The sequence below is a fragment of the Typopeltis vanoorti genome, chromosome 17 (assembly GCF_054136105.1).
Source record: "Typopeltis vanoorti isolate ZY-2024b chromosome 17, IOZ_Tvanoo_1.0, whole genome shotgun sequence".
Lineage (NCBI taxonomy): Eukaryota > Metazoa > Arthropoda > Arachnida > Uropygi > Thelyphonidae > Typopeltis > Typopeltis vanoorti.
The window spans coordinates 18,746,236-18,760,018 of NC_143565.1; the positions used below are offsets into that span (position 1 = coordinate 18,746,236).

The 13,783-nt window shown below is 34.1% G+C and overlaps 1 protein-coding gene across 1 annotated transcript in view; it reads left to right on the top strand.

Moving 5' to 3' along the window:
• Positions 1–13,783, top strand: part of LOC150097200 (uncharacterized) — a 191,675-nt gene that overhangs the window by 69,077 nt on the left and 108,815 nt on the right. The gene's annotated exons all lie outside the window — the stretch shown is intronic.

Below are 13,783 nucleotides of genomic sequence, written 5' to 3' on the forward strand. Positions count from 1 at the left end.
TTACAGTATAAGTGTTTATTGTTGAAAACTTTCTGCCAGGAAAGCGCATTAAAAATCATAAGTGTGTTAATCTCAAGCCGAGCACTTTATTTTCTGGTGAGTTACATACAATATGTAATGCCTTTTTTTTATGTAAAAAATTATTTTTATACTAATGCCCACTAAAACTGCAACGAAAGGTAAAAAACCAACATTGAAAAGAAAATTAACTTCTCTCAAAGAAAAAATTAAAATTTTGGATCGGTTGGAAAAATAGAGAAAAACCAGGCGTTGTTTGAAGGATTCTGAATTTAAATGAATCAACAATTCGAACAATCAAACAAAATGAACGTGAAATCTGAGAAAGTGTTATTGCTGGGTCAACAGTAAGTGCAAAGCGGGTTGTTTGTATACGCGATATTCTAATGGAAAAATGGAGGTATCTCTAATGATTTGGATAGAAGATTGTACTCAAAAGAAAATTCCTTTGGATGGAAATCTTATTAAACAAAAAGTTTTCAAAGTTTATAAACATTTGAGAGAACTTGATCAAGATTCTTCAGAAGAAAGCTCTCAGCATGGATTTTGTGCCAGTAAGGATTGGTTCAAAAACTTTAAAAAGCTGTTTTCTTTAATATTAAAATCCAGGGAGAACCTGCATCAGCAGACATAGCAGCTTCCAGGAAATATGCAGGAGAACTTTTAAAAATCATTGAAGAATGTGGTTATAGTGCACATTGAAAAATTGCAGCATGGTGGTAAGCAAGGTCTTATTACTTACTTCTTGATAACTAAACCAGCCAAAGTATGCAATGAGAATTAGACAAATTGTGTCCAAGAGATTTCAAGTGATGACGATGTCCGGTCACTCGTAAATAAGGAACATCTACGAAATGTTATTTTTGAAGACAGTGATGATGATTAAAATATGACTTATTTTATTTTGCCTAAAACGTTTATGCATTATGTGCAATGAAGTTTATGTACAATTTGTAATTTTTATAATTTTATACTATGTATTTGTTTCATAGTTTGTTTTTTTAACTTACCTGAATTATCTGAATTAAATAAAAATATATTTTTGTTGGATATGTCATTGTTGTTTACATAATTTAAAAAAATGATTTCAGAACATAACTCTACTTCTTCTATGTGATCTGAGTCTCACATAACGCGATTTATATAATGCGGCATTTCTATGGAACCTAACATCCGTATTATATGAGGGTTACCTGTATATATTTTTGACTGCTCTCTCATTTGTCTGTAGAAGTAAATTTTCTTACTAACTGGAGATTTTTCAGCTTGCATAACATGCAAACCAATTAGTAGAATACAATGTAGTTGACAGACATAATACTCTGACCTTGTAGTCTTAGTTGCTTTGTTAGTAATTCAAAATAGTCAAACCAACTAAAAACATCATAATAACACGATGTCATTAGAATATATATTTAGTTTTAAACCTTTATTCAAATAATAGAAATCCAAGATTACAGTTACGATATCTGATAAGTCAGATTCATTTACTGTATCATATCATGATGCACATAATCCAAAGTCAATATCAACTATATTCAATATTTTCTTCAACAGTTAAAATGTAATATAAGTGAGTCATTACAAAAATTCTGCACATCATGAATATTTGATCAGCGAGTTGATTTAATAGTTCTATTTTCACATCAGTTGCGAGCACTTTGAAAAAAATTAACATTTGCTCATTTTCTGCTTTTCTGGCGATGAAGTTTCTGCTGAAGTGGCCTGATTTATCCAACTATCGACAAAAAGGACTTACCCACTTTGAACAGAAGTGATGAAGCAGAATGGAGATAGCATTGAAAGTCTTTAAATGTATTTTATTGAATGAATTAGTTTCGATATCAAAATACCATGAGTTGGCATTTTTCTTGGCTTAAATCATAATGTAAAATTATGGTACAACATGACAGAATTTCATGCTGGCTGGAGCATCGCCCAGTTAAATATGGTCCCTGTTGTTTTCACCAGAGAACCAGGATAAATAATGAAAACCCAGCTGCTGGAACAAATTCTGAAACACATCCCAATTCTACATCACCAGAGTTCAAGATCAGTACTATCAACACAAGAAGCCTGAACAGCAAAAAAATGGAGCTGGCTGAGGAATTGGATAAGTAAGTTCAACATAATAGGGGGTGACTAAAACAAAACAGACAAAAACTGGTGAGATTTTTCAAAGCAATAAATACAGAATGTTATATTCAGGCAATAACAATCAGGAAAAAGAAGTAGTATAGTATTCAACACTAAATATGAGGCTAATCTTCTTGAATGGCAGGCAGTCTCAAGTAGAGTGATGTGGGCAAATATCAGAATGGAGAACTGGACAATGAGATTTATTTGTGCCTATGGTTCCACAAAAGGTCCCACCAAGGTAGAAGTGGAGGAATTTTTTGAGGCTTTAGAGAAAACAACTGACACAATGAAAAAGGAAAATTTGGTCCTTGTTGGATATCTAAATAGCAGAGTAGGAAATGATTGTCAGACATACAGAAATATTTTAGGAAAATTTGGAGAAAAAAGCAAAGCTAATAATAATGGCAAATACCTGGTATATTTCTGCTCAAGACTTGCACTGGTTATTACTAACACAATGTTCCAACATAAAAATGTGCCCAGATTCACATGGAGAGAACAGGCAAGGAATAAGAAAAGTCTCAACAAAATTGTTATTGTTGATAGGATTGTTTTCTCACTGGTGCAGGACACTACAGTGTACAGAGGATTCGAAATTGGAAGTTATCACCATTTAGTCTTGAGCAGGATAAAATTGAATTTCATATTGAAAAGAATGACATGTAAGAAAGTTTTAAAGCGAGTAAAAGTTGAGCAGCTGTCAGATATGAACTGTAGACTAAAATACACAAACATTATTCAAGAAAATATGAAAGAGTTTCAGAACAGGAACCGAACCTTGGAGATTTGGTGGCAACCCATAAAGAAAACATTGATTGATTGATTCATCTAGAGAGGCATGTGGTGAGGTTGTCTGCAAGAATAGAAAAATCAGAACTCCATGTGAACCCAGGAAGTTAAAGAGGCAGTGAAGGTAACCATATCAAAAGTTACTGGCAAATAAGTCAGCTTGTGCTCTTAGACAATACAGAGACAAATGTTAGAAAGCTAACACTCTGTAAAACTAGCCAAACAAAAGTAATGGGAAGACTTTATCAAGAACATAGAAAATTACAAGGAAATCGGCAAAATATTCTAGAGTCTGTCGAAAAAGCTCACAAATGGAGGAAAGAGTGCTGTAAAGGAATTAGACATGATAAAGGTAACATGAAAAGTGGAGAAAAAGGAATCATTAAAGTATGATGTAATTACTTTGAAAAATTGCTAAATGAAACAATCAGTGATGGCACAGTGGTAAAAAAACACTGATCAGGCATGCAGTCAATACTTGAAGTAGAAAAAGCCATCAAAAGCCTGAAATTTGGAAAGGCAGCCAGAGTAGATGATATTCGATGTGAAATGCTCCAGTGTGGTAGGTAGAAAAGGTTTGCAGCGGCTGCACTGCATAGTTCAGAAGGCATGGACAGAGGGACGAATTCCTGATGATTGGAGTAGAGCTCTAATAGTACCCATATATAAAAAGGAAAATAAAACTGAATGTGAAAATTACAGAAGTATTTCTCTACTGAGTGTTTCTAGTAAAATTTATGCAAGTACACTTGAGAAACGGTTAATATGGATTGTGGAAGTGAAGCTTGGTGAAGAACAAGCTGCATTCAGGCCAGATAGAGGCTGTCAAGATCAAATTTTCACTTTACGACAAATAGTTGAGAAACCATGGGAACATAACAAAGATCTGTATTTAAGTTTTGTCGATCTGGAAAAGGCATATGACAAGGTTCCAAGAGAGAAGCTATTCAGTACACTACAGTTATATGGTGTCAATGTGGCATTATATCAAGCAATACTTAGTCTTTATTTGATTAGTAAGTCAGCAGTTGGAATTGAAGGAAATACAGGAAGATGGTTTAATGTTAAATCTGGTGAGACAAGTATGTACATTATTATCATCATCATCAAATTCCTGCCATGTACCCTCAAGGGGTGTACAGGATATGATAGTATTACATGAAAAAAATTACATCATTATTAATTTCCTATCTACAATTTTCCTCCAAATCAGTCTGTTGCTTGTCAAGACTCCAATATTATCAGATCTTATATTTCTATCGTCTAAGGCACTTTGTACCGTATCAATCCACCTATATCTTGGTCTTCCTCTGGGTCGTTTTGCTGCCAACCTGGCAGAGAACACTTGTTTTGCTAATCTTTCCTCGCCCATTCTGTTTAAGTGACCATACCACCTGAGATTAGCTCTGCTAACGCATTCCTGGATGCTGACAACGTCAAGTTCTTTCCTAATATCCTCGTATTTAATATGATATTGCCATTGATGCCATCTGTTCACGCTCTACTTTTCTCAGGACTCTCATATCTGTGGTCTTTAGTCTTTGGTGAAGTGTTTTACTTCTGACCCAGCACTCAGATCCATAAGTTAAAACTGGTTTGAACACTGTCTTGTATACAGCTAATTTAGTGTTCTAATTTCTCTCTTATTCCATATGAGTTTATTCAATTGACTTCCCACCATACCAGCTTTGTTGATTCTGTTGTCTATTTCTATATTTAAATTACCGTCTTCAGTAAAAATTGTGCCTAAATAGCTGAAATGTTTTACTTGTTCCACAGGTTCTCCATTCACAACACAGTTGACATTTTCAATGATTCTGCCTATTTTCATTGTCTTTGTCTTTTTATTGCTGACCTTCATACCATATCTATTACAACAGCTATTCAATTTAGTCAGAGAATCTTGCAGACTTATAGCAGATTTATTTAGAAGTATAACATCAGAAGTGTAGCAGATTTATTTAGAAGTATAACATCAGAAGTATAGCAGATTTATTTAGAAGTATAACAACCGCATAAAGCAACGTGCTGACATTAACATCTCCAATTTTGATATCATGTTTAATACCACTTTCCTTCATAATGTGATCCATATAGATAATGAATAACAGAGGGGATAATGTACATCCTTGTCTCACACCAGATTTAACATTAAACCATCTTCCTGTACTTCCTTCAATTCTAACTGCTGACTTACAACTCAAATAAAGATTAAGTATTGCTTGATATAATGCCCCATTGACACCATATAACTGCAGCGTATTGAATAGCTTCTCTCTTGGCACCTTGTCATATGCCTTTTCCAGATCAACAAAACTTAAATACAGATCTTTGTTATATTCCCATGCTTTCTCGACTATTTGTCGTAAAGCGAAGATCTGATCCTGACAGCCTCTATTTGGCCTGAATCCAGCTTGTTCTTCAACAAGCTTTTTTTCCACAATTCTTCTCAACCGTTTCTCAAGTATACTTGTATAGATCTTGCCAGGAACACTCAGTAGGGAAATACCTCTGTAATTATCACATGCAGCTTTATTTCCCTTTTTATATATGGGTACTACAAGAGCACTATTCCAATCATCGGGAATTTGTCCCTCTGTCCAGGCTTTCTGAACTATGCAGTGCAGCCACTGTAAGACTCTTATACCACCATACTTCAGCATTTCTGGTCGAATATCATCTACTCCTGCTGCCTTTCCACATTTCAAGCCTTTGATGGCTTTTTCTACTTCAAGTATGGATATGTATTCCTGACTGCATGCCTGGTCAGTGTTTTTTACCACTGTGCTGTCATCGCTGCTTGTTTCATTTAGCAGTTTTTCAAAGTAATTACTCCATACTTCAAGGATATCTTTTTCTCCCGTTTTCGTGTCACCTTTATCATCTCTAATTCCTTTTACAGCACTCTTTCCTCCATTATTAAGCTTCTTCAACAACCTCCAGAATATTTTGCCACCTTCTTGATATTTATTTTCTATATTCTTGCCAAAGTCCTCCCATGACTTTTGTTTAGCTAGTTTTACACAATGTTTAGCATTCTTGCATTTGTCTCTATATTCTCTAAGAGCACAAGCTGACTTATTTGATAGGAACTTTTGGTATGCTTTCTTCTTTTCCTTCACTGCCTCTTTAACTTCCTGTGTCCACCAAGGAGTTCTGATTTTTTTATCCTTACATACAACCTCACCACATGCCTCTCTGGCAGAATCAATCAATGTTTTCTTCAGAGTTTGCCACTGAATCTCCAAGGTTTGATTCCTGTTCTCAAACTCTTTCATTTTTTCTTCAATTATCTTTGTGTATTTTAGTCTACGGTTCACATCTGAGAGCTGCTCAACTTTTATTCGCTTTAAAACTTTCTTACATGTCATTCTTTTCGATATGAAATTCAATTTTATCCTGCTCAAGACTAAATAGTGATCACTTCCAATTTCAAATCCTCTGTACACTCTGGTGTCCTGCACCAGGGAGAAAACATCATTATCAACAATAACATAGTCAATGAAACTTTTCTTATTCCTAGCCTCTTCTCTCCATGTGAATTTGTGCACATTTTTATGTTGGAACATGATGTTAGTAATAACCAGTCCATGTCCTGAGCAGAAATCCAACAGATATTTGCTATTATTATTAGCTTTGCTCTTTTCTTCAAATTTTCCCAAAATATTTTTGTATGTCTCACAATCATTTCCTACTCTGCTATTTAGATCCCCAACAAGGACCAACTTTTCATTTTTTTTTGTCAGTTGCTTTTTAGCCTCAAAAAATTCCTCCACTTCTACCGTAGTAGAATCTTCTGTGGGACCATAGGCACAAATAAGTCTCATTGTCCAGTTCCCCATTCTGATATTTGCCCACATTACTCTACTTGAGACTGACTGCCATTCAAGATTAGCCTTGTATTGGGTGTTGAATACTATGGCTACTCCTTCTTTTCCTTGATTGTCATTGCCTGAATATAACATTTTGTATTTATTGCTCAGAACGATCTCACCAGTTTTGGTCTTTTTTGTTTCAGTAACCCCTATTATGTTGATCTGGTACTTATCTAATTCCTCAGCTAGCTCCATTTCTTTGTCATTCAGGCTTCTTACGTTGATAGTACCGATCTTTAACTCTGGTGATGTTGAGTTGGGGTTTATTTTCAGATTTGTTCCAGTAGCTGACTTTTCGCTGTTCGCCCTGGTTCCCTGGCGAAAACAACAGGGGCCTTGTTTAACCGGGCGACACCCCAGCCGGCATGAAATTTGTCATGTTGTACCATCATTCTATATTTTGGTTTAACCAATAAGAATACAATTTGGTCGGCTAAATCCCAAATTGCCAGCCCATCCTCGTCCGTTCAGTATCCAAGTAGATCCCCTCTGTTATTCTTTATCTATATGGATCACATTAAGGAATAAAACAGTATTAAACCTGATATCAAAATTGGAGATGGTAATCTCAGCAGTTTACTTTATGTAGATGATGATATACCATATTTACTCGAATATAACTTGGACTTTTTTCCCAAAATTAAAGTTTAAAAATCATGGTGTGAGATATATGTTGGATTTTCAGAAACTGAAGTTTTTCAGGAAAAAACTAAATTGATTGAATTATTTCAGTTTTGTGACCACATTTTTATTAAAAAAGAATTTTTTAAAACTAAACAAATACTAAAAAAAAAACCCGACAAGTTTCATTATGTCGTCAGACTAACATCTTTAGGGGTAAAGATAACTAACAGTTTAAAGCACAAACTATAAGAAATTATAAAAAAAAATTTTAAAAAAGTTCATTTGTTGGTATTATGAACATCAAAAAAGTTCGTTAAAAAATTGAATAACAGATGTATACAACCTTTAATACGTGTTAGCTGGTAACAGTGCTATTTGATGTCACATTCTGTGGTTCACTTTCACTCTGTCCGAGGTCTGAACTGGGTAAATTTTTGATAAACGCTGACCATACTTGATTTAAAATCAAACCTTGATATTTGTTGCATTGCGTAGATATTTTGATCATATCTGCTGCCTCTTTGAATTTTCTTGTGAAACAGTTTTTATCAATGTAGGACATGTTTGTTCTGTCCCAGAGTACATCATGACCAGTAGAAGTTGAGAAGAAATGCCTAACCAGACTTATGTTCTCTCTTTTTTTTGTGTCCTTTTGATGTTCACTCATGCAGATTTCTCGTGATCTCCCCATCTGGCCTACATAACAGATGCCATAGGAACAGTGAATATTGTAATCTCCTGGTTTTTTCATTGGATGAAGTGGAGGTTTCGGTGAATGAAGAGATTTTGATATCTTTTCATGTGGAAGGAAAGTTCACTTTTATGTTGTATTTGTAGAGAAGTTTGGCTAATTTATCTGTGATATTCTTGATATAAGGAAGGGTGACTGCGTTCTTGAAGTCTTGTTTATTGAAGTTTCTTGTAGGTGCTGTATTGAGAATTTTCTGAATTAATTTAGTTTTGAAACCATTCAGTTGTAGGATCTGTGTTAAGTATTGTATTTCTTCTGTACTCTGGATTCTATATGCTTTATCCCTTAGGTTTTTATGAGGCCTATTTTTTGCTTGGGGTGGTGGTGTGTTACTATTAAATTGCAAATTACCACCAAAAAACCTACAAAAAAAACAGAATTTGCAGCCCTTAATAAACTCAAATCAGACAAAAACATAGTTATAATCAAAGCAGACAAAGGGAATCCAACAGTGATTTTAAACTCATAAGGTAATAACGAAAAAAAATGAAAAGCCTTCTGTGTAGGTGTTTGAAGATTCAAACACCTACACAGCATTAGACAGAGACCCCACTTGGCAAACTTACAACAAAACCAGTGAACTTATCAGGAATATACCAAATTGGTCCAAGGAACTAAAAAGAAATTTACAATCAAAACACCCACTAGTTCCTAGAATATATGAAGTTCCCAAAATTCATAAACGAGATGTACCACTAAGACCAATAGTAGATGGAAGTGACTCTCCTCCCTCAAATCTGGCAAAGCACCTTACAAACTTGATTTTACCACATATAAGAAAAACACCATCGTTCATTAAGAACAGCACAGACTTCATAGAGAAAGTAAAAGATATACACATCAATCTTTCAGACATATTAGCAAGTTTAGATGTGGTCAGCCTTTTCACAAAGATTCCAAGAAATGAAACAAACATTCTAGAAAATCTCTTCCCACCAGACATTGTACAGCTCTACGAACATTGCATAAAAAACGCGTTCTTCCTTTACCAAGACAAACTCTGGGAACAAAAAGAAGGACTAGCAATGGGTTCACCCCTCTCACCAGCTCTAGCAAACCTATACTTGGAAAATTTTGAAAATAATGCTCTACAAAACTGGCACATCAAACCGAAAATTTGGCTTCGCTGTGTGGACGACATCTTCATCATTTGGCCAGGAACATCACTAGAATTGACTGCATTTAAAGACTATCTTAATAACTTCCATCCCAACATAAAATTTACTCTGGAACTAGAAGAAAATAAAAAACTTCCTTTCCTAGACATCCTCGTAGAAATAAATAAAATAAAAAACAGATTATCGTTTTCCATTTATAGAAAGCCGACAAACACATGAAGATTCCTTCATGCTACCTCACACCACCGCCCCAAGCAAAAAAATAGGCCTCGTAAAAACCTTAAGGGATAAAGCATTCAGCATCCCCAGTACAGAAGAAAAGCAGAAAGAAGAAATACAATACTTAACACAGATCCTACAACGAATGGTTTCAAAACTAAATTAAGAAAATTCTCAATACAGCACCTACAAGAAACTTCAATAAACAAGACTTCAAGAACGCAGTCACCCTTCCTTATATCAAGAATGTCACAGATAAATTAGCCAAACTTCTCTACAAATACAACATAAAAGTGACTTTCCTTCCACTTGAAAAGATATCAAAATCTCTTCATTCTCCGAAACCTCCACATTACCCAATGAAAAAACCAGGAGATTACAATATTCACTGTTCCTGTGGCATCTGTTATGTAGGCCAGACTGGGAGATCACGAGAAATCTGCACGAGCAAACATCAAAAGGACGTACAAAAAAAGAGAGAACATAAGTCTAGTTTGGCATTTCACACAACTTCTGCTGGTCATGATGTACTCTATTACAGAACAAACATGTCCTACATTGATAAAAACTGTTTCACAAAAAATTCAAAGAGGCAGCAAATATGATCAAAATTCCTACGCAATGCAACAAAAATCAAGGTTTGATTTTAAATCAAGTTTGGTCAGCGTTTATCAAAAATTTGCTCAGTTGAGACCTCAGGCAGAGTGAAAGTGAACCACAGAACACCACATTAACAGTTGTATAGATCTATTATTCGGTTTTTTAATGAACTTTTTTTTAAATTTTTTTTATAATTTCTTATAGTTTGTGCTTTAAACTGTTAGTTATCTTTACCCCTGAAGATGTTAGTCTGACGACTAATGAAACTTGTCGGGTTTGTTTTTAAGTACTTGTTTAGTTTTAAAAGTCTTTTTTAATAAAAATTTTGATTTCGTAATACATTCTGGATATTTCGTATGTCAAAATAAATTTTACAGCCAAGTATGGCCATGGGAAGTCCTCTTTCTCCTGCTTTAGCCAACTTTTATTTAGAACATTTAGAAAAAGGCCTCTTCTCATCTATTTTCCCTCAACATCCTTTTGGGTAAGATATATAGATGACATCTTTACTATTTGGCCACATAGCAAAAACTCTTTACCTTCCTTTTTAAACAGTATCAATTCCTTGCATCATCGTATAAAGTTTACTATGGAAATAGAAGAAAACAACCAGTTATCATTTTTAGACGTTCTCCTCATCCAGTCACCTTCAAATATTCTTACATCTACAGTATACAGGAAACCAAAGTTCACAGGTTGTTATATTCTTAAAGAATCAGCCCATCATCCATGTCAAAAAACAGGAATTATAAAATGCCTCATCAGAAGAGCAAAAACTAATTGTTCTACTTTTGATTATCTACAGAAAGAACTTTCTACTATCCAACAACACATGAAACTCAATGGCTTTTCTGAAAAAAGTACTCAACATCTTCTCAATTCTTATAATCCTCCACAAAACAACAAAGTTTCAAACGTCGAGTGCCAATTCCTTATATCTCCGGTATTTCTGAACCTATCGCAAGAATTTTAGAGAAATATGATTTAACAGCTACTTATTCACCTATTAACAAATTGTCTTCTCATTTTCCTTCTCCTAAAGACAAATGCTCAACTTTATCAAATTCCATGCAACCGTGATCTATCCTATTTTGGACAGACTGGATGTTCTCTTGAAAAACGAATCCAAGAACATCAATCCTCCATTCTTCACAACAAACCTGAAAAGTCTGGATTGGCTCAGCACAGGATTGAAACTGACCACAACATCCTTTGGACCAGGACTTGCCTCTTACATAGATCCCATTATAGGTTTGAACATTTGTTCAAGGAAAGCGTGGAGGCCTTGCTCCATCGTCCCAACCTGAATCGTAATGACTGTATATCTATATCAAAAATCTGTGCAAGTCTAATCAAGATTACTCATTAATTTTTTTTTTTTTTTCATGTCTCTACTTCAAAATATTCCATTTCATACTTAGTGATATAACATCACGCGACGTGTTCTATTTTAACGATCTATTGTTAATATTCTAGCTTGCATTTTTTATAACTGTTCTTGTAATACCACTGAGGGTGGTCTGCTATTTCCAGACCGAAATATTTGGTTAATTAAATATCTTTCTTGTGTTTACGTGCATTTATCATTCAGATATGTAGAAAATGCTTTTACATATCTGTTAAATGTAAAATTTAACACTGTTAAATGCTTTTTTGTATAAAAGAATCAACAGCATTTGGGGAAAAAGGCGAATTTAATAATTCTTTCTGTAAAAGTTCATCAGAAGAACATAAAGAATGAGCACAATGTAATAAGATCTTAATAGTTTCCAGTATTTTGACTAGGATGGTGGTGAGATTCAGCATGTATATAAAGGCCTGTATGAGCCTTCTTACTGAAAACTTCCATCTGGTTGACGAACATTCCACAATAAATAAGATTTAACATGAGTATCCTTCATTTTGATAGTTATTATTATTATGCCAACTCATGGTATTCCAATATTGAAACAAATGCAAGGCTTTACAGAGAATCTACTTCTAAACAATGTTAGATACAACAAATATTATTCTGTTAATGTGCTTAGAGTGAAGAGGGCTATGTACATTAACAGAATAATATTTCTAAAACATAAGATGGCTCAGGTTATTCCTACCTGGTGTAAAATAAAAGAAATTTATAGGTCTCCTAAAGTCCATTGGATTTATTCGAGCGCTAGTATTAAATTATTAACTTTATAAAATTAAAATAATCTTTAACCTCTTAAGTAGAGGAAGTGATTCTATCAACATTATTATAGATTATTAGTGGCTGAACTTTTTAACATTATTCTTCATATTTCATCAACTTCTTACCATAATTTAAAGTGCAAGTTTTATTCACTTGTAAGCAACTTTAGAACCAGTACTCATAAGGTTGTCTGTGACGCGGATAAACTTGTTTTCATTATCTCTGGCTGTCCACTAACAAAGGATGAACGTATTGTTTTATCTAAAGAACATCACTTTGCCATTTCTCAAGAAAAAAAAAAAGTAACTCTTATGGATTTTTTTTCACAGCTGAGAGAGAGGTCTTCAATCCATATCTCTTTAAACAGCTAACAGGATTCGGTTTGAATGTGCAAAAGTTCTTTTTACTAAGCCTCCATAGCCTAATCTTTCTTTTCTGAATTTAAAGTGCTGAAGTCCTTGAAGAATAGCAATTTAATTATTACTAAAGCTGACAAAGGAAACATCATTGTTTAGTCTAAAAGAGAAGATGATAGAAAAATGTCTCTTGCTTTGAAACTGTTCTGTTTATAGGTCTCTTGCTTCTGATCCTACTTGTAGTTAGTTAAATAGATTTAATTCTCTTATTGATAATGTTTCTAATGGGGATGAAGAACAAAAGAAAAAGCTTAAAATCTTCACCTATGGTCATCCACCTAGGGTTCTTAACCTGGGCGGTAGCACCCCACTCCACTTGCTGTGAATGCCGAGAGGATGGTAAGCGTTATAATACTACTAATATAATAAAAGCAAAAAATTCTGTATTTAATCAAGCATCTCTATTTATATTTTATATTTGGCAACACTGTTCAGAATATTGCATGCATGTCTGGCAATACTGTTCAAATTTATTTGCTACTTATTTTTTAGAATTTCTGCATTGAAAGTTAAGTAATTGGGCTGCTTTTTGGTCTGAATTTTCTACGTTGAAAATAATTAATTTGGACTATTTTTAGCAGAGTCCACTACTTTTATAAGCTTTATTTGCTTTCCTAACGCCTATCTGACAACCCTAGTTTACAGTTTACATTTCTCCCTGTGGTGTGTCACACTTTGTTGATATTGTGTAGCACTGTAGCCCATTAAAATGAGTGAAAAAAGAAAATGTCGTCAATATTCAAGTGAATATTTAAAATATGGAGTTATTCTGTCTATAAATAATGAGCAGATATCAGTGTGCTTAATATGCGAAAAAAATTTCTCGAATGAAGCTTACAAGAATGATTGAGCATTTAAGAACAAAGCATCCAAATAAAGCAAAAAAAGGATGTGGAGTACTTTCATGAATTAAAGACTAAATTTAAAAATCGTCCTGGATTTAAAGGGCTGTTGTAAAACAAAGTAACCAACAAGAGAGGGGACTTGTTGTGTCTTACAAACTTTCAAAATTAATTACCAAATGTGGAAAGCCACATACAGTGAAACTCTCATCTTACTGACTA